Genomic DNA, 20,318 nt, shown 5'->3' on the forward strand with positions numbered 1-20,318 from the left:
GCATAAATAGTTCAGGCTTCAGTGATAAGGAGTAATACCTCATTCAAAGAAAACAGAACCATTTGGCTTTAAATACAGTCCAGTTTGTATGTAGTTTGTGTCTGATTATGACTGTATCTGGCATTCTGGGTGCCCTGCCCACCATGAATTCCTGAGGTCACCACACCTGCAGGACCAGGACAGCTCTTCCTCCGGGCCTTAGCTCTTCCTTCACTCGCTTCCACACTGAGGATGAGCAAGGTCACCTCTCAGACAGAGGTCAAGCACCAGCCACCATGAGGGAGTCACTCTGGATGTTTCTAGTCTGCTCACTTTGTGACTTAGAGCCTCAAGCGTAGGGAGGAATTAAATGTTTTCAAAGGGCTTTCCTAAAAGCTCCTCCTGAGCCCAGGCTGTAGGAATTGTAAGATTTAATAGAAACAATGCAATTTAAGGGACTAGCAAAGGTGGAAAGAACTACTTTTAATGAATGCAATCCTAATAAGACTGGGCATCAGTGGCACATTCTTTCTTTGTTTCAAATAACCCCACAGATCCCACATTTTCATGTAATTATGCAGATGCTCAACAGATGGCAAGAGGAATCCTGGAGAGATGAAGGACAGAGAGGCACTACTGCAATCATGGTGGCGGTAAGAAGAGCCTCCTTTGTGAAGACCAGAGTCCCCTGAAGTTTCACTGTCTGGGGTCCTTAACGCAGGAAAGCGGGACCGAGAGGAAAGGACACGTGGGGACCCTGCCTTTAGGTCTGTAACAACCCTATGGTTCCAGGACTGAAGACTGTTTTTTATGATCTCAGGACAATCTTCTCTCTTTGTTCCTAACCAGAAGAAATTTTTTTTTAAATTTCAAAGAATACTTAGGTTTATTACCCATTATTTCAGTTATATTTGGCTAAAAGCTTCTGAACATTTCGCACCAATTAAACTTACTTTCACAGTTAAAAAGTCATCCTCTCCTTAGCACCCATGATCAGAGGAAAGTTCACAGTCTTCTATTCACAAACAGCCTACAGCTCTGCGCATAAGCCTGTTAAGTCTCATTAGGAATAACCACCCCCCTAACCAAATTCAGGCAATCTTTCCAGTCTGCCAAGGCTCCATCTATCCATTTAATTGCATTCATTTGTTTTGTGTGTCTCCTATGACACAAAAGGAAGACCTAATAGGTTTCTCAGATAGTCATGCCCAGCTCTCATGTTTTAATATTAAAGGAAACAACATACCTGGAATACATACAAGTCCTAAATGTGCTTAAAAGATTAAAGAACGCTTTTCAATAACAGGAAAACATGGGTTCCTGTATTACACACACACCCCTAAACACACAAAGAGGATTTCCTCCTTTGTTTATGTAAATCACTCGACATTTAGGCATGCTGGGCAACATGAAGGTTTTCCTTCTAACTTTAAAGTTGTTGTGAACTCCTATTTTTACTTCGGATCCATTTATTTCCAAGCAGTTTACAGTGTTATAAAAACTCAAACACAATGCAGGATCGCTGTAATTATGGGCATGTTTATTTTTTTTTTTATTTTTTTATTTTTTTCAAAGATTTTATTTTTTCCTTTTTCTCCCCAGAGCCCCCCGGTACATAGTTGTGTATTCTTCGTTGTGGGTTCTTCTAGTTGTGGCATGTGGGACGCTGCCTCAGCGTGGTCTGATGAGCAGTGCCATGTCCACGCCCAGGATTCGAACTGACGAAACACTGGCCCGCCTGCAGCGGAGCGCGCGAACTTAACCACTCGGCCACGGGGCCAGCCCCAATTATGGGCATGTTTAGGAATGACATTTTAGAAGGCAAGTTTCACTGAAAGTTTGTCACTGAAACGAGAAGGGCAGGACCCCCGCCCACAGGACAAATGCCCCAGGGAATTGCTCCACAGTGACCACACTGCAGAGCGGTCGTTGTACTGGAGGCAGTTAGAACTCCATCTGTTTCTGCCTTTTTTCCCCCATTAATTTATTCCTCGCCCAGTTCTTGGAATCTGGGTAGTTTTCCTGGGCACTGAGCCCGGTTTGGTTTAATTTTTGTTTATTGTTATTATCTCCAACATCCCAGTTTCTATTTTGAAGCAGGTGCCTAAAAAATTTATTATTATATACACACTATATAGAGTTAAATAAAGACTTTCCCCTTCTGAAATCAAAACACGCACAAACCATTGCCTGACTTTCTGAGTTCTGTGCTTGAAGGAGCCATGTTTTAACCCCTTCCTTGTTTTGGTGTTTTCGGGGTCCACAGTTGATAAAAAAAAATCAAATTCTAGAAGTCTAGTGAAAAACAGTAATTTACCTTCTCCTTCCAAAGGAAAGCTAATTGATAGCAAACCCCAGAAAATGCAACAGGTAATACTGAAGACAACTCAGAATCAGCCCTTCCCCCTGGTTCTCTACTCCAACCCCCTATCAGGGACACTGGGAGTTTTGCGACAAATACACCAAACCTTGTGAACCAGAATCTCTCTGGGTGTGACCCTGGCATCCATATTTTAAATCTCCCCAGGTGATTCTGAGGCTCACTGACTCCTGAGACCACTGAACTTGTGTATTTACTCATTTTACATATAGTTATGGAACATTTCTTAGATGGAAGACACAGAAGGAAGTTTTGTGGGCAATTCAAAGATTGAACAAGATGTGGTTCTGAATCAAGACCTTGGTGGGGGGGGGGGTGGGGGGCATAAAAATGATGCAAAACAGTGTTAAGGCCTAATAGGACAAATGACATAGGACTCATCTGAGGTGTTGGGTGGGGGACCAAGGCAGAATTGGGGAAAGTCAGGGAGGTTCTTGAAGCAGCCATGTTCCAGGTAGTACACCATTAGTCCTCACCTTGACTTCTACGATTTCCCCTAAACTGGCTTTTGTGACCAACTTGGCTATTCAAACTTAAATATAGAAGAGTGAACCTCTTTTAAAAACTCCTCAATGGCACCCCAAAGCCTTGAGAATAACACCCAAGCCCCACACCATGACCCGCAGAGCCCTAGACGTTCTGGTCCCTGAGTACCTCTCTTCTCTCCTTCCACTCACCTCACCTCCCTTTGGTCCACCAGGCTTCAGCCATCTTTTGCTCCTGGGAACAGCAACGTCTTTCTACCCTTTGCAAATGCTGTTCTCTTCACAGAAATACTCCCGCTCCACCCTTTTTTTATGGTTTTATGGTTGTCGCATGTTCACTATACAGATTTCGGCGTACATGTCAACTTTATAGAAAAAAACTTCTCTTGATCATTTTATCCAAGTAGGTTCCCTCCCCATGTTCTTTCTTTCACTGAACTCTGTACATTGCAAACCTGGATGAAATATTCAACATTTGCTTCTCTGACATATTTGTGAAGAAGAAAAACCAGATTGCTATTATGTCCGTCTAGTCCTAAAACACGAAGATATGGATAGCCCCACACACAGATCTTCTAAGGTATCCCCTACCAGCCTGTGATGTAGGAGCCTACACATTGACATAATGACAAATGACATTTTCCATAGCTTTTAAATTTTTTTAAAATCTTTTTTATAGAGCTTCTGTTTTTCTCTTGCACTTGACAATACGTCTGTGATAGAGGCAGGGCTGTTGCTACTATCCTCCATTATATTTATAGACAAGGAAACTGAGGCACAGGAAGAATTGTCTTGCCAAAGGAATACTGTTAATGAATGAAAATCTGTAACTTGCACAATGAGCATAGGGCCCACTGCTCTTTCCACTGTAGCTTTTTGCTGCAATGTCAAATGCCACATTTTATTGTGTGTGGGATACTCATTAAATAAGGATTAATGGAATCATTTTGTTCTAAAAATGCTACTACCGTTGTGATTTTGACAACATCTTGAACTGTTTTTTCCCTTATTTACTTAAATAAGTTAATAAAAAATACATATTAAAGCCATAAATAGATACACAGCTCTGCCCACATTAAATAGAAAACTATGTAAAAAATACAGTTAAGACATAAATGCTATAATTTAAAATTAAAGCGTTGTCCGTGGAGGGCTGGGATCTGAGGTCTACTCTGGTAAAACGGTGATTGGCAAGTGTAGACTGGTGTTAAAAACTTCCATAACCCAGATATTCCCCTAGGTGTAATCACAAAGCTTAATTGGAAGTGGTTTCTCTAAGATCGCTACGTCATCCGCACCGGGACTCACTGGGTAAGGCAAGTTCTCGAGTTACCCAAGCCTAATGCTGTTTTCTCACTCACTCCCACTCCTGGAACCCACTGCTTCCTATGGTGGTTTCAGAGGAAGACAGAAGCATGGGGCCAACCAAGTCCACATCCTTTTGCTATCAGTGTTGATAAAAAGACTATGGTTTTCATGGCTGCACGCCTCCTCTTTAGTTTTCATGTAGACTTGATCTACGCCTCAGCTGTAATTAAGCAGCAGTGATAGGAACTATTAGGTCTAAAATATTACTCATTAGGTCTAAAATCATTACTCAAGGGGTGTAACATCTCTATCTCATGAACTAATGGCTTATGAGGTCCTTTAAAAAATGGCCCCTCCATGAAACATCACACAAAAATAAAATAAGACACTTAGCTATAGTCAAAGAATGGAGACCACCAGCCTTGGTTTTGCTCAATCAGAAATTCTATCTAATTAAAAACCAATAAGCCAGCCAACAGCAAAAGCACTTTCTTAGTCAGATCAAACCTGGTCTTGCAACAAGTCAGGAGCTGGTGGAGGAGTGGACTAAATTGGATGAGGAAAGGAAAGACAGAAATGCAAGTTACTGGCATTTTATGTAAAACAGCAGAAGACTGCACCCTGCCCGTGATTAAGAGGCCAATCCGCCATCTCAAGGTCCAATCATCGAGAGGCCACTTTTCGTTAAAGAGGCACCTTCTATCCCCTACCATCTCGTTATTCACAGCATCATTTCTCTATCATTCCAAACAGGAAAGTCAATCTTGCCAAAGATACAAAACACGTAGTCTCAGTCCTAAAACACTATTTTAAAGGAAACAAATAATCAGCATATAAACAAAATTATTATTCACCACCTCTGTATCCTCTACATCTCATTTTTCATAGGCATTTTAGTATATTTACTAACATTTGCACAAATATTTCTGTTACAAATTAAACGAATTAAATCATTTTATATCTTTATGAGGTCATTTCTATCAAAAAAATAAAAAATAAAAGGAGCTGAGGAACAATTGTATCTACAATACAGTTTGATGTTGAGGCCAGGCAGCTAAGATGCAGAATTTACCATAGCTATGTACCTGAGATAGTTTAAAATCTCATCACGCTTAGTTCCTTCATGATCTTATAGTTGAGTGAAGGTCAGTGTTCCGTGGTACGCCTTAGCTCTCTGCTCTGCTGGAGTCTAACGGCCAGACATTTTGATTTCAGAAAGACTGTGGATGAGAAATAAACAATTTGGAGCAAGAAAAAAAAGAGATGTCCATGTGGAATCTTATCAGGGCTGCTCTCTGGCTGTGTCTGACACAAAGGAAAAAAAGAAATCCTCTGAAATGTGGCTGAGGAAGGAAAAGCAAGACTGAGCACACATTCTGGGTGCTGATGTGGTAAAGAAACAGGCTATCAGGCCAAGGTGAGAAATGATTACTTGGAAATAGTTTCCTTAATGCTCTTCCTTCTAGGTGGATTTCACAGTATCTGTGGAGAAATAAAGATCAGGTCTGAGGCTGCATCAACAATTTTATTCAGTGAGACAGTTGAATGTTTACAAAGCTTAGAAGCCAAAATATCTAGATTGTTACCTCAAATACTTTCGGAATAGGGAAATGTGGTCGCTGCCATAGTTAATGGGAAATGGAGCATGGTGCACTCTACACGGCTCATTGTTTGCTTCGTACAGTGTTTCTCAAAGTGTGTTACGATTTAGGAGATAGTAAATGTCGAGACTCCACAGGCTCCAACCAGACTGATTCATGGAATGGCCAAATGTGTCTTTGGGGCCCTCCTCCTCTCCTGCCCATCTTAGGTACTGGGGGCTCTCTGTCCAGATTCCTGACAGGACCCAAGTGGGTCAGAAAGGGTATTCTTGAATCTGCATACACGTTTTTAGGAAGAAGTTTTTAATCTAAATAAAGAAAAGCCACCACCACAAAAAGCGTGGCATTTCAGTCATGAGCACCAAGCCAGTGTGGAAGGATGCGGGATGCCCTTCAACAGTCCCTGCTCCACTAAACCCAAAGGGGAGGGAAGAGGAGAGTCAGTGCATAGGACTTTGAGGTTTGTTTGTTTGTTTCCTTTTTTTTTTGTTGTGAGGAAGATTGGCCCTGAGCTAACATCTGTTGCTAATCTTCCTCTTTTTGCTTGAGGAAGATTGTCCCTGAGCTAACATCTGTGCCAATCTTCCTCTATTTTGTATGTGAGGGACACCACCACAGCATGGCTTGATGAGTGGCATGTAGGTGTATTCCCGGGATCTGAACTTGCAAACCCTGGGCCACTGAAGTGGAGTGTGTGAACTTAACCTCTATGCCACTGGGCCAGCCCCCTGAGCTTTCAGACTTCCTTGGTGTACAGAGGGATAACCACACACAAAAAAGTTTTCCACACAAAAGATTCCTTATTTGGTATCACTAGTTTCTCGGCCTATACCTACATCACAATCTCACCTCCAAATTGGAGGAAGGGGAGGAAAAGGAGGAGATGGAAAGTCTAGGAAATTTCTCCAAAGCGACACTGAAAAACGAACCATTTGTATGGGAAACTTCTTTCCTGTACAGAAGTTTGGATAAGTCCTTCAGCAGAAGGAGAAGAATAAGAAACATCTTGCATCAAGCATTCCTTAGGAAGGATGCTTTTAATGTGAAAGTACAGCACCATCTGGAGAGGAGCTAACAACTACACATTAATAGAGCAAGCAACCTCGTTATACCAACTTTGCAGGAAGTACAACCTGGTTTTCATATTTCCAAATTACCAACACGGAGACAGCATGACTTTTGTAACGCACAACTTCAATTTCACATGGCAATATGAGATCTAGTTGATACTTCTAGAACCCCCTTCTAATGTTAATTTTCTTTACCCTGTTCATAATTTTACTTTGTGTCAAACTGTAAAAACATGTAGATTTTTACTTTGAAAGGGTATTCTACTTTCCAAGTCAATCATAGGTTCAGGTACACCACAGGTAGTCTTGGGCTGTTAAATCTTTAGCCTGAAATCAGGAAGCTTAATTCCCAGAAGGCTTGGTTCCCCACTGTAGGAGCAGTACTGCCTTCTCCAGAATAGCACCATGATGACCTCTATATTATAAATTGATACATAGTATCAACTTATGTACACATGCATAGATGAATGAGTACACCAATGGCTCCTCAACAAAACGAAAAATACTTCTGTGACCACCAGAGACCATGAATAAACCAAAAACTTATTTCAGGTTCAATTGTTCTGTTTCAAGATGAAGCCACAGTTTTAAGGGACTTGAACTATTTTTTTTTTTTTTACTAGACAAGCGGGGTGTCCATAGGACTAGGGAGAGTAGAGAGAGTAGAGAAAATAGTAAAAACCAAGATATCATAGAAATATCATAAGACTAGAAGGAGAAAAATTTTGAGGTCAAAATCTCTTTAAAAATCTCTTTCCTTGTAATCCTCATTCTAGCAGCATCCGGCTTAAGCAATTCTGTTTCAGCCTTCCAGAAAACACAATTTCAGGCTTGAGATTCAGCAATCTAAGGTTTCCCATTGTGCATGACTTTTCAACTTCCGTAGACATTTCCCCATAGACCTGAGGAGAAAATCAATTTGCGAGCATTTGGGGTAAAGGGTAAACATATAATGAATTATAAAACCTCATCAATATCAGCTATTACAACCTTGTACTTTATATGGAAAGGGTATGACATGTCTGATTTATGTCGTGTAATTGTGAAACAAACAACAGGCTCAAGTCCAGGAAGTAAATGCCTAGGTTGGGAGAACCGTGATAGTTTCTGAAAGAGGTTAAATACAATGCCTAACACTCCACTATACGAGGAAGATAACAGAAGGGGTTAACGCCAGTCATAAAGTCTTATTCTGTTCTTACTTCCTCAATTCTGGAAACAGATGTCAACATCATTTTTGATCTATTCTTAGGAGAGATTTACAAACAGAGGAGCTAAAGACAAAGGCTTCAAAGTGGCAGCTACCTGACTCAAGAAGGAGTTACTCCACGAGGAGCTCAAAGGCTGGGCAGAAGAACTTGAAAAAGATTCCTTTAATGCAATGCTTTCCTTTAACATTTTCCACTAAACACTGAAAAGTATAGGCCAAGCAAAACTCTCTTCAGGGAAATATCATGCTTGCTAGAAATTCAAAACACATTTTACCTGTGAGAGCTGCTAAAAAGCATTCTTGGAGCTCAAACACCCCTTGAGTGAGAAGAGGCTGAATCGTTTCTGCAGCCACTACTTCTCTGTCCCTCAGCGGCTAAGCAGAGGGCCATTGGGTCACCACTGTGTGAGGGAGGGGCCTGGTGCCATGTCCCTGACGCTATCAATCCCACCGCAGAGTATAATCTTTTAATATGAATATTTAGTCTACAAGAACCATGGAAGGACGTCATGTGGATGTGGATATCCTTCGTTGTGAGAATGATATTCCCCCAAAAATGAGACCAAACTTGAAGGAGGCAGAGCCACAGAGAATTTTCTTTTTTCCTTTTTTTTTTTTTTGAGGACGATTAGCCCTGAGCTAACTCCTGCCAATCCTCCTCTTTTTGCCGAGGAAGGCTGGCCCTGAGCTAACATCTGTGCCCATCTTCCTCTACTTTATATGTGGGATGCCTACCACATCACCGCTTGTCAAGCAGTGCCATGTCTGCACCTGGGATCCGAACCGGTGAACCCCGGGCCGCTGAAGTGGAACGTGTGCACTTAACTGCTGTACCACTGGGCAGGCCCCACACAGAGAATTTTCTAATGGACTAGGTACGAAACATATAATATCATTAGGTTTTTGGAAAAAATCAAAGCCATTATTACTTAGCAAGCATATGCTGTCAAATGTAATGATAACTATCAAACAAAGATTGATCTGTTCTCTCTGCTTTCCTCCCTCTTTACCATCACTTACTCAATTCTTTTAATAATCTACTTTAAATGAGGGTATACATCACTGAAGTCTTAAAAAATAGTGAATGATATCACTAAGAACCTGTCACCTTCACGCTTCACTGAGTTAAATTGGGGAATAAAATCTAGTAACATTATCTGGGTAAAAAGTATGTCAATTACCTTCATGAAAATTATCTACAATTAAAATTAGCTGAGTTTATTTTGGTAAACTCCAGGCAATATCTACCAAAGCTAAGCGTGCACACACCCTATGACCCAGCAATTCTAATTCTGTCTACACAACGGAAATGAGTGTTATGTCCACCCTCCTGCTGGAAGCAACAAAAATGGACAAAAATATATGAAACAATGAATGACAGTGATCCCTGGGAGATGGGAAATGAATGAGGTGAGGCCTGTGATTGCCCTAGTTTACTGGTTGAGTTTTCCAGGCTGTGGTACAAGGAGGAGGAGCCCAGACAGAGAATGGCAGACTCCTGGAGTTGAAGAGACAGAGCTGAGAGTCCAGGGAGATCAAGGCAATTAAAATTCCCAGACAGAGTAGCACAGAGGAAATTACCCAGGGCCTGAGAAAGACCCACTCAAAATGAATAGAGGAAACAGTACTTCATACTCAAACAGGGCAAAGATAGTGCCTCTTCCCACCGGCCAGACTGGTAAACCTCAAAATTCGGGGGCCTTGGGTAGAATACACAGAAGAGTCTTGTCCCGTTAGTGGGGAATAAGTAGCCCTAGACTGAATAATGTTCTAGTCTTGCTTCCAAATCACAATGTAGTATGGAGGTTATAACATATGAAAAAGTAAAATGCATGACAACAATAGCATAAAGGTCAGGATGGGAGAAAGGGAAGCGAACTATGGGAAAGTTCTTCCACTATACATGCAGTAATATACTATCACTTGAAGGTAACTTAAAGATGTATACCATAAACTCTAAATCAATCCCCAAAATAACAAAACAGAGAGTCATAGCTGTGATATTAATTTTATGTGCCGAATTAGCTAAGCCATTGCACCCAGATATTTGGTCAAATGTTATTTTGGATGTTTCTGCGAGGGTGTTTTTGAATAAGATGAACATTTACTTTGGTGAACTCTGAGTAAAGCAGATTGCACTCCATAATGTGGGTGGGCCTCATCCAATCAGCTGAAGGCTGGAACAGAACAACAGACTGACTTCCCCAGAGCAAGAAGGAATTACAACAGCAGCTGGTCTTCAGACATGAACCGCAACATCGATTCTTCCCTGGGTCTCCAGCTTGCTAGCCCATCCTGCAGATTTTGGATTTGACAGCCTCCATAATTGCAAGAGGGAATTCCATAGATAAATATAAATATAGATAAATATAATATGTATACATATATACTCCTTTCTCTACAAATGTACACACATCCTATTGGTTCTGTTTCTCTGGAAAATCCTGACTAATACAATAGTTAATAAGCTAACAAAGAAAACAATTCCGTTTCCAATAACATCAAAAAGAATAAAATACTTAGAGATATATTTAACCAAAGAAGTACAAGACTTGTACACCGAAAACTCCAAGATATTGTTGAAAGAAATGAAAGACAACTTAAATAAATGTAAAAACATCTGTGTTCAAGGATTGGAGAACTGAATATTGCTAAGAATGGCAATAGTCCTCCAATGGACCTATAGATTCAAACGGAGAGACGTACCATAGTCATGGGTTAGAAGACTCATTAACATGTCATTTCTCTCCAATGTACTCTACAGATTTAATGCTATCTCAATCAAAATCCCAGCAGGTATTTTTGGCAGAATATGACAAATTGATTATAAAAATTCATATGGAAATGCAAGTGATCTAAAAGAACAAAAATAACTCTGAGGGGAATAAAAAACAACATTGGAAGACTTACTCTACGTGATTACCAGACTTGTCATAAGGCTAAACTAATCAAGATATTGTGGTATTGGCATCAAGACAGACACATAGATCAATGGAACAGAACTGAGAGTACAGAAAAAGACCTGTGTGTATATGGAAATATACATAGATTATATTTGGTTTTCAACAACAGTGCAAAGGCATGATACAGGAACCAGATATCCTCATGCAAAAAGGGGAACTTCAGCTCATGCTTTGGACCTTAAACAGAAATTAAGTCAAAATGGATCAAAGACCTAAATGAAAAAGCCTAAAACTATAAAACTTTTAGAAGAAAATCTTTGTGACCTTAGGCTAGGCAAGGCTTCTCAGACATGGCACCAAAAGCACAATTCATGAAAGAACAAATTAAGTAGGACTATAATTAAAACATCTGCTCTTCAAGAGAATAAAAAGAGAAGTCACAAACTGGGAGAAAATATTTGCAAATCATTGTCTGATAGAAGACTTATATCCAAGTACACTTTTAAAAACTCTCAAAACTCAATTTAAAAAAATCCAATTTTTAAAAAATGAGCAAAAGACTTAAACACTTCACTAAAGAAGACGTGGATGGGAAAAAAAGCACATGAAAAGAAGGTCAATATCGTTAGTCATTAGGGAAATGGAAACCGAAACCACTATGAGGTACCATTACACACCTATTATGATGGCTAAAATTCAAAGGACTGACCACACCAAGTGTTTGCTCGTGCACCAATATTCAGAGCAGCTTTATTTGTAATAGCCAAAAAGTAGAAACAAGACAAACCTCCATCTCAAAATAATTATGTTGAGTGAAAGGCAGACCAAAAGAAGAGTACATGCTATATGCTTCCATTTATATAAAATTTTAGGAAATGCAAACTCACGTATAGGACAGAAAGAAAATCAGTGGTTACTTGCTAGGGTGGGATATGGGACTGTTGGAGGCCAGGGAGAAATTAAAAAGGGGTATGAGGAAATTTTGGGGGATGATGGATAAGTTCATTATTTTGATTGTAGTGACAATTTCATGAGTGTATACATGTAAAAACTTACCAAATTGTACCATTCAGATATGTGAAGTGTGCAGCATGTCAATCATACTTCAATAAAACTATTAAAAAACTCATAAAACTAATCTATGGCAATTGGTCAAAATAGAGATTACTTTGATGGAGGGAGAAGGGAGCCTTCTGGGGTGCTGGAAAGGTTCTATATGTTTATATGGGTGGTGCTTACATGGGTTTATATACATATAAAAACCTCAGTGAACTGTACACTTAAGATTTGTATACCTTACATATGTAAATTATACCTTAATAAAAAGTAAACCAATAATAATGATGATAATAATACTGGCAGGGTTTGTGAATTTCCCAATAGTGGTGCTGTGAACTTCATTGCCACCAATTTGTACGTCGCCAACCCTGACAGGTCTACCTCAGCACTTGACCCCCTTGGTGCATTCCAAAGTTACTGTCAGTAAAGAATCATACCACCTAGGATATTCTCCACATAGGAATAATGTGCAAACTCGGAAGTTGTCTTAGTCTGTTTGGGCTGTTATAACAAACTACCGTAGACTGGGTGGCTTATAAGCAGAAATTTATTTCCCACAGTTCTAGAGGCTAAGTCCTAGATCAGGGAACTAGCAGATTCAGTGTCTGGTGAGATCCCACTTCCTGGTTCATAGACGGCCATCTTCTCACTGTGTCCTCACATGGCAGAAGGGGCCAGAGAGCTCTCTAGGGTTCCTTTTATAAGGGCACTTATCTTACACACGAAGGTTCCACATTCGTGACCTAATCACCTCTCAAAGCTCCCAGTTCCTATTACCATTATATTGGGGGTTAAGATTTTAACATATGAATTTTGGGGGACACAAAGCTTTAGATCATAACAGAAGTGATTTTATTCATTACAATTCTGACACTTGTTGTATGAAAATTTACCTGTGGGATTTAAAAGCACATCCTACTTGCAAAACTTTCCAGTTGGGTTCATGGTCCTCTTCCTCCCTGTCACTTCTGGAACCTTTCTCCAACTATGCTTCCTCTTAGTTAAAGCTCCCTTCGCTCCCTCTTTTCAGACTTCTTCCACTCTGCTTGTGAACGTGCTTAATGTTTTCTTTTCCTATGAGAATCTCCCATGGACAAGGTCAGGCCCCAAGCCCTCTCCTTTCTTTTGAGAAATGTGGTGGTGAGAAGAAACAGTTATGTGTGCTTAGCCCCTCTACTGCTTTACTATCTGCTCACTGCTTAACCCATCACTTCCCTGCTCCCTTACCACTCTCCAGAAACTGCCCCACGAAAACTAAATTGCTCCCAAATTATAAAACCCAGTAGCTTTTTCTTCTGTCCTCATCTCCCTTGTCTCATTGCATCTCCTTATAACCTAGACATACTCCAAGTTCAGGCACAACAGTTAGTGCAAAGCTCACAGGTGGAAAAGAGCTTGAGATGTTCAAGAAAGAGAAAGAAGACCAGGGAAGAAAAATACTGAAGAAAGGAAAAAAATGAATGAGGTCATGGATGCAAGAAAGTGCCAGATCATGAAGGCCCTGGTGCACAAGACTGTGCCAGCATGAAGCAGGACTGTAATGGCATTTGATTTACATTTTAAAAATTACTGGTCCACTGCTGTAGGGGAAGGAGGTGGCAGGAGTGTGCATGAAAGCAGGGAAACCGCTTAGGAAGTTCTACTGCAGTCATCCAGGACAGAGGTGACGGTGGCTTAGACCACATGGCAGTAGTGGAGAGAGAGAAAAAAGGGGACATTCTGTCCCACTCTCCATAGAGCTGTTGACCCCCCAGAGGAAATCCTCAAGGTCATTCACTGAGTCCCAGGCATCTGCATACCCTGAGGCCTGGCGTACTGTAGGCCACTGTTTACTGAACATCACACTTTGCACGTGTCACAACAAAGATCACTCTGATTTGTATTTTTATTTATCTGTGTGTGCCATCTCATCCCCAGGTTATAAATACCCGGAGAATAAAAGATTCTGTCTTTGCATACTTTAGAGCGCCTGGTAGGGTGTCCTACACAGAGTCCTAACTCAAATACGCATCACAAGAAATATCTCCATTCCCATGAGAAGTAACAAGGATTTGCTGTATGTACTGATGACCATGGTTAGCAACATCCCACCCACCCTACTCTCTTTTTGGCCATGTATGTTTTTGTTTTTCTATCTGGGGTCATTTAAGGCAATGTGGGGGAGGAAAAAAAGAACAACCAGGCACACCTGACTACAAATTCTGACATGCGGTCAAGAGCCGCATCTCTCGCCCAGAAAGCCAGCACGTCCAGTGACTTCTGCTGCAAGTTCCAAAGTGGAACACATTGTTATGCACTTCATTAGTATTTATGTAACAGCCTCGGAATCATTTCCGAAATAAATGATGCCACTTGTGTTAACTGATTCCTTCCTAAGAAAAGTCCCTGGGGCGCTTTCAACAGGACAGCCCTGATGAACACTCAGAACAAAAGAAGTAGAACACCTGACCCTCTGGTGCTGAATGAGTGGTGATAGGCTCAGCTTTCTCGTCTAATTCCCCGGGCACAATTTCCACATAAATCAGACCATAATTGGAGGACAAGCTATCTTTAGAAGATGACACATCTATTGATACATTAGCTCTTCTCAAAACTCAGCTGGTCGTGATGTCCGCAGGTCTCCACTTGCTTGTCCCAGGGTATCTTTCCTCACCCTCAGACTTACACTTACACCAGAGGCTCTTCTGATAAGGCCAGTCTTAATCAGAGAGCAGTCACCGGGCTGGCCCATTACTCCATCTATGGCAAGGAGAGGAGCTGCTGCTCTCAGTAATGCTCAATGTGGTCGCTGAACTCTGTTCTCACGGGGCTCATGGATATAGTTGAGTGCTTACCCAACCCTTTGGTGTATATACTGTGGAGGGCAGTTCCTCAGTTTTACTGGATGTCACTGTGTCTTCCACTATGAAATAAAGACATTATATTAAAAAAATGAAGAGCAGGAGCAAGCATGATGGATACAAATGGTTTGTGCTTAGCAGAGAATGCATTTATGGAAGGATCAGGCATGCCAGTAAGTGGACCTACTGACACTGAATTCTCAAATCCTTTGCGTGAAATTAACTTGGTACCAAAACTTCAGTCTTCTTTGACTGAAATTTGGGGCAGAAATCACTAATGTTGCATTTCAAGGTAACCTATACTAGTTTTAAAACGACATCTAGCACTTACAAGCAGGGGTCAATTGTGAATTTCTTAGATCAACAAAATGCTAAAAATTATAACTTCTAATGGCTCCTTCAAAAGCAATGTTTTGCATTCTTTTAATGTGCAAGGTAAAGTTCGGTTCGGTTTGTTATACCAATTTGACATAACTAAAGCTCATTGAACGAATCTAACATGTATGTTGTGCACTTCTGCTTATGTAGTCAAGATAAGAGAGAATTACAGTGTTGGAAGATGTCTCAAGAGGCTTATTCTCCATCCACGTCTTGCCTTGGGTTACCTTTTCAGGTGCTTTATATACATTCTTTTTCTAACATCTTTTACCTCCATGATAATAATCTAAAACTCATCCTAATACAGTCATGTGCTGCATAACAAAGTTTCAGTGGATGATGGACTGCGTATACAATGGTGGTGCCATAAGATTAGTACCATATAGCCTAGGTGTGTAGCAGGCTATCCCCTCTAGGTTGGTGTAAGGACACTCTATGATATTTGCATAACGACGAAATTGCCTAATAACGTATTTCTCAGAACATATTCCTGTCCTTAAGGGATACAACAACTGTAGTTAAAAGGTTTCATGATAAGAAACTTTCCTTTTAGGTTATGATTTAAAGCCATTTGTATTTTACTTTCTTAAAAGTCATCATTTAATTGGTCTCCAGTTTTCTTGTAGCTAAAACCTTCCCAGATAGGTCTTCTTTTTCCATTACTACCTTCTGTGGGCTTCCACTGACCCCAGCTGCGTTCTCCACATTCCCTCTTAGATAGGAAGCCAGATCTAAGTGGAACAGTTTTAAAACGGTGAACACAATGCAGTGAGTTCCCATTCAGAATTGGATTGATTCAGATTCCTATTTGGTTACACTGGTAGTTTTTAAAACCAAGATGCTGGAGGCTAATGGTCATCTTAACATCTACTGTGAGTATTCATAGATCCATTGTTTGGCCACATTCTCAAAGAGATTAGAGAAAAACTTTAATTCACACTTTAAACTTATTTTTCCTCTACAAGTCACACCAATATTTTGCATCCTATTGTGTTCCTTTTGCCACTATTTCCATATGGCAGGTATACAAGTCCATTTTGAGCTTCTTAAGGGAGAGCAGCTTTTCCTATCCTCACTAAAGAATTTTATACTCTATAGGCAAGGCTTCTACTTCTATGCCTCTCCAGTCCCCACTCGCAATCAAAGTACAGTGAAGTATCCAGCAGAGTTCCTTGCATACAGTAAGCATCAATACCAAATGTTTGTTGAATGAAGGCTATGAATTTCAGGGGATGGGGTTGTTGAAAGTGGGAAAGTGGCACTGGAAATAAAAAGATATGAAATGAAAGGCTTTGCTGGAAGTCTGTCCATGTAGGTGTAATTGGTGGTTTGCCACTGTTTGAACAACTGCCATGGAGAGGATGAACATGTGCTGTAGGCCTTGTCTTGTCAAACTGTACATTAGGAATGTACCAGATGATGATGTGTGGGGTCCAAAGGTCCCCAGATCTCTCATAATGCAGCAATCAGCTGAATATTTACTATCTGCAAAAGCAAACGATAAAAGATCTCATCTCCAGAATGGGGACCGTTGCACTGTGCTGCTGCTTTCCAGCTAAGGCCCATGACCAGATGGTGCCTGGAAGGCTTATGATGAGACTGGATCACATTTTCCAAATGCTAAGATCACTAACTCAGAAACTCTGATGTTTTCCATAACCTAAGTTCTAGTCCACTCAAATATCATTGCTGAGAACCATGGACTCAAAATACTCACCTCGCTCATAAGACACAGTAACTTCATAAGAACCTGCCTCTCTGGGAAAAATGAGGTAATGCAGGCATTGCATCTGCCTGAGAGTCTTTACGTACAATCTGGTGCTCCTTCCTTGTTCCACTAAAGGCTAAAGGGAGCAGCTTCCTGGTTATCTCTCCAAACATCCTCATGGAGGACTTCCTAGACTAGGTACAAATTTGTACCAAGTTTTCTCCACCTGACTCCACAGGCCAAGATCTCCATGCCGACAGAGCCATTCCCTCACTGGCCTTTGCTGAGCATTCAGCATACCTTAGCACCAGCAGGTACTGGCACTTCTGTGAAGATGGAAAACTTTCTGGGAACTAGGAATACTAAACAGATAAACAGAGAAACTAAACTATGCCAAGATTCCCACTAAGATTCAGTTCTTCCAACTCAAATTTTAGCCAACCAACAAATCCAGAGACTCCGGAACTCCCTCAGCTGCTGTGATTTTGTACCTGTAGTCACTGTTGATATGATGCTGGGCATGCAGATTTCGGATTTGCAAGGCACTTGTGACGCTGTGTAGCACAGATCACACCAACCATCACAGAACCAGAAGCACTGGTAAAAATGTGCCAATTCTAAGCAGATTTTGAGGAACTGACTAACACATGTCACAAAGTTCACTTTGGGGTCTGATGTTACAAGGATAGAAGTAATGCTTCTCTCTTATGTGCTTCTTCTGCTAAGGAGGGCAACAATGTCATTGAGAGTTCTAGGGGGCAAAGTCAGGACTCACCCCAGATGTATTGCAAAGGCTGCCCTCTTAAAACCAGGCCATCATCTCTAGATCCTCAGAGTGAGGAAGGAGTCTGTGCAGATGGCTCTGGATGGGAGTCCTTTCCATTGCTGTCAATAGTTTTGTCACATGTAGAAGATGCTATCCTAATGAGCAAAACCATTCAGAAGCGCTGATAATTCAAGTCTAAATTATAGAACTTATTTGTAAAAAAATAAATGTTGATTCTTTAATCAAAACAATGCAGTGGATCATAAGTGTCCCTGGGTACTGAAAGCTTGGCTGGTCCCCATCCACCCAGTCTCACTTTCTACTCCACACATCCAAGACTGACGACTCCACTGGAGATCTGGCACCACCAAAGTGCCAGGCTCCTCCCAGGGCCTTGCACGCATCCCAGCCCACCTATCTACATATCTCCGCTCCCTCTGACTTCTCAGCCTGGGATGCTTTTACACCCTCCTTCTGCAAATCTAAATTGTGCCCACCCCTCACAGGCCAGCCCCAGATTCTCCCTCAGCCACCGACTTTCCTTGGCAGTCCAGCCCATGCTCCCACCCTTCCGGAAATGTCTATGGTGTTTCTCTGTAACACTCATTTTAGGACTTTGCTGTACTGAATCTAACTCAGGAACACAAATAATAATATGCTCTTTGCAAGCAAATGATTAGTCCTAAACTGCCAGGTTTTTTTTTTTTAATTTAATAGGTTACAACTTTTTTGTAGATATCTTATCATTTCATTTGCTTGGGAAGCATTTTTCCCCCACAGGTAGTGCCAAGGGAAGCTTCAGTCAAACTTGTGCAGAATTATCCAACATTCTAAATTCAGAACACACGAGTCTCCCTCACAGGAAAACGCATTCCCTGATAACACCGCAGTAGGATCTTGTTGTTTATTAATTAGTTTTTTGGCACTCTAGGCAAAATAAGATACAGTTCCTGCTTCTCAAGGGTTTTCAGGTTAAATTTAGATGACAAAAAAAAAATCAAGCAAGAAATGGTAGTTATAGTTCAGTGCCAATGGAGGGCTCAACAGGCCAGAAGAGCGAGGACGGTGTTCAGAGGAGGCAAGTTCTAGAGGGAGACTCTAAGAAAGAGAGAAACAGAGTGCCTCAGAGAAGAGGAGGCACCACTCTCTCAAGTACGAGAACGAATGGTGAAAAAGCAGCATTTCCAGAGGGAAGAGTAGAGGTGGAGACGGCCACAACGTGACTGGTTCAGGACTCTGGTGAAATGGACAAAGAAGAACAGTGACTTCCACGTCTGGACTCAAGCCATTGTGATGTCCTTGTAGAAGGAACTACAGGAAAGGTCACTGCCTTCTGCATGCCAGGTTTGTTCTTCCTCCTCTGTGCTGGAGCACAACCATTAACTTTCTCCCTTCTCCTGAGGGCTTTTTTGGAAGGAGGTTCATTCTGCAGATGAAAGTCCATCCATCTCTCACTCTTCCCTGACTGATGGGAATAATGAGGGTGTGGGTGGAGAACAGTGTCCAAACATAACAGACAGAGCGGTATCCGCCTGGACTCCTGTGTACATTTCGTTCCTAAGACAACGTGTCTAACAACCCATAGGCCACAGCACCCGCCTTGGATAGAGGAGGGGCCCAATCTTGCTGACATGCAGGTGCCGAAGATCTCCGCTGTCAATTCTGCTGCCCTTATAAGTGAAATGAGGGAATTGTGTGTAGGAGCACAGACTAAAATTAGCATATACTGAGCACTCCAAATGGGAACTTCAAGTCTTAAGTAATGGCTATTTTCAAGAGGAAGAGAAGGTAAAAACCCTGCTTTGTCCTTGGTAAAATGCTCACTCCCCCTCTCCTCCTCTTGAGGGAATAAAGAAGATGTGCTGGCCAGTGGCCTGAACTGAGGCGGGCGGGCTCCAGGCTGTATCTCAAAGCCAGAGGAGATGAGCCACCATGCTTGAAAGGCTTTAGAGAAACACAGTCGCAACCCGAATTAGCTCCTAATGTAAACCAGCTTTGTTTACCAAAATATAAGCCAAGCAGAAAGCTAGCAGGGTTCATGCATGGTCATGGGTGGAAGGTCATCTTCACTGAAAGAGTAAAGCTAATTAAATGGCTATTTTTCAGATAAGAGAAAAGAGTTGTTTGCTGAGACAACAAAGTAAAAGGAAATTTATGGGAGAATACATAACATGTTTCCTGCTGGGAGCCTTAGAAAGGTCCCTTCAAAAGAACCACAGCTCAACCTGCTGTCTCCTTTGAGGGAGGTAACGCATGCTCCTTCCTGACACCTTGTCAAAAGGACGTGCTCATTAAAATGGCTCTCCAGTGGAGGCCAATGTCTCTGCTGTCAAATTACCCTGTAGGTCCTCACCTGCTCCATCATGGACCAAAACAGCATTACAGGCTCAGGATTTGGCCTAGACACTAAGCGATCCCCTCTGTAAAGAGAAAGTGGCTCCACGTGGAGAGTGAACCTTACTCCATTAGCAGAGGACTGCAACTCACTGAATCACAACAATGACTCTAAGCAGAAGGAGGCCTCAGAGAGAGAGAGAGCCCTGGACTGAGGTCAGGGAGCTCAGTTTCTTGTGCCCACTTTGCCACCTGTCTATGGGCATCTTACACATGTCTTCTACTATTTGGGTCTCA

At 41.5% G+C, this 20,318-nt stretch overlaps 1 protein-coding gene across 6 annotated transcripts in view; it reads right to left on the reverse strand.

Moving 5' to 3' along the window:
• Nucleotides 1-20,318, reverse strand: part of STXBP6 (syntaxin binding protein 6) — a 231,096-nt gene that overhangs the window by 50,386 nt on the left and 160,392 nt on the right. The window contains exon 1 of one of the 6 annotated variants that reach the window (XM_070273903.1): nt 5,238-5,373. The exons of the other annotated variants lie outside the window; for them this stretch is intronic. The gene's annotated coding sequence lies outside the window, so the exon portion shown is untranslated. Of the gene's footprint in view, nt 1-5,237; nt 5,374-20,318 lie in introns of those variants that run through there. 6 annotated transcript variants of the gene reach the window in all.

The sequence above is a fragment of the Equus caballus genome, chromosome 1 (assembly GCF_041296265.1).
Source record: "Equus caballus isolate H_3958 breed thoroughbred chromosome 1, TB-T2T, whole genome shotgun sequence".
Lineage (NCBI taxonomy): Eukaryota > Metazoa > Chordata > Mammalia > Perissodactyla > Equidae > Equus > Equus caballus.